Source organism: Nannospalax galili, unplaced genomic scaffold (genome assembly GCF_000622305.1).
Source record: "Nannospalax galili isolate Female #2095 unplaced genomic scaffold, S.galili_v1.0 scaffold104, whole genome shotgun sequence".
NCBI lineage: Eukaryota > Metazoa > Chordata > Mammalia > Rodentia > Spalacidae > Nannospalax > Nannospalax galili.
This window is the reverse complement of record NW_008353596.1, coordinates 4,693,858-4,695,801: the sequence shown is the minus strand read 5'-3', so window position 1 is coordinate 4,695,801 and position 1,944 is coordinate 4,693,858. Positions and strand designations below refer to the sequence as shown.

The 1,944-nt window shown below is 41.8% G+C and overlaps 1 non-coding gene across 1 annotated transcript; it reads left to right on the top strand.

The window, feature by feature from the left end:
• The first annotated feature begins 733 nt into the window (after positions 1–733).
• On the top strand, positions 734–836 carry LOC115067308. Its single transcript, XR_003846735.1, has one exon. It is a non-coding gene; the product is annotated as a U6 spliceosomal RNA (small nuclear RNA).
• Positions 837–1,944: the final 1,108 nt, after the last annotated feature.

Genomic DNA, 1,944 nt, shown 5'->3' with positions numbered 1-1,944 from the left:
TGTTTTATTTATTTATTTATTTATTTATTTATTTATTTATTTATTTATTTATTTTTATTGGATTTTTGAGGTAGAGTCAGTTATGTAGTCTAGGCTGGCCTTGAACTTATGATCCTCCTGCCTCTGCCTCCCAAGTGCTGGGATTATAGGTATGTGCCAGCATATCTGGTAAGAAAAAAATATTTGATAATCGTGTTCCTAAACTTATCCAAACTAAGGGACTGAGGCTTAGCTATGAAAAGTAACAAGATACTAATGCCTGCTTCAATGTGGATGATCCTCGAAAACTTGGTGTTCCGTGAAAGAACAGACACAGAGACCACATGCTATATGATTCCGTATCTATGAAATGTCAAGAACAGATGGAGCGATAGAAACAGAAGTAACCTAATGGCTAGTAGGGCTGGGATCATTGGGGGTATGATGTGGGTTTTCTTTTGAAGTGATACAAAGTTCTAAAATTGACTATGATGATGGTTGCATGACTATAGATACCCTAAATTCACAGATCTGTTCACACATTAAATGGGTAAGCAATAAAGTATCTAACTTTTATCTTACTAAAGATATTAAAACAATCTGCTGGTTGTGGTGGCAAATGCCTGTAATTAGAGACAGAGATAGGAGGATCATCACAAGTTCCAGGCCAGTCTGGTCTTCATAGTGACTCCTGGCTAGATTAGTCAGGACTGCAGTGTTTGACTCGGTCCCCCGAAACACGACAAAACCATGCTTGCTTTGGCAGCACATATACTAACACTGGAAAGATACAGAGAAGATTACCATGACCCCTGTGCAAAGACGACACACAAATTCATAAAGTGTTCCATATTATAAGAACAAAACAGCTGGGTATAGTGGCTCATGCCTTTAATCCCAGCACTTGGGAGGCATAGGCAGGCGGATCTTTTGTGAGTCAAGGCCAGCCTGGTCTGTCTAAATAGTAAGTTCCAGGCCAGCTAGAGCTACAGGGAAATCTTGTCTCCCAAGCATGCTACCCCAGGCCTTTAATCCCAGCACTCAGGAGGCAGAGGCAGGTGGATCTCTGTGAGTTCCAGGCCAGCCTGGTCTCCATAATGAATCCAGGCCAGCTGTGGCTACAGGAGACCCTGTCTTAAAAAGAACCCCCCTAAAAAAAGAAAAAACAAAATAAAACAAAAGAACCAAAACAAAACACCAATTGCCAGATGTGGTAACACAGGTACTTGGCATCCCCACACATGGAAGGTAGAGGCAGGAGAATCAAGAATTCAAAGTCAACCTTGGTTACATAGTGAGTTTAAGGACAGCCTGAGTTACTTGAGACTCTGCTTCAAAAAGCCAAAAAATAATAAAGTTAGCTAAAGACTTATCTGTACACAAATCTTGCTGAAATTTTGGTGCAACCAGAGACAGTTGTTTTGATCATAAGTGAGTTTTGATCATAGATATTTTGATGAATTTTCTTGGCAAAACGTGAGGGATTTGGATAAGCCTTCTGCATAAGAAACAGTAGGGTATTTTTTGTTTTTGTTTTGGTCTTTTTGAGATAGGGTCTCCCTGTAGCCTCAGCTGGCCCGAACTTGCTATGTAGACCACATTGACCTTGAACTCACAGAGATCCACCTGCCTCTGCCTCCTGAGTGCTGGGATTAAAGGCATGTGCCACCATGCCGGGCAGAAAACAGTAATTTTTAGTGTTTGCAAGGACTAAACACCTTCTGTATGCCAGCACTATGCTTAGTGTTCAGCGCAAGTAATGGTGCTTATTTTTTGATGCCTGAGATGTGAGATGACAAGATTGTTAAGACTTGGGGCAGAAGCAGTGTCTGATGCCCTTCCCTGTTGAGTAGGTATTAGGGTCTCACTGGCTGTTCAGTACATGATTGTGGCCTGGAGTTATAGGTCTATCCTTCAGGAGGCCCCTTCCAGCACTCTCTGTGCCTCTCTCCTTACTGATCTGTT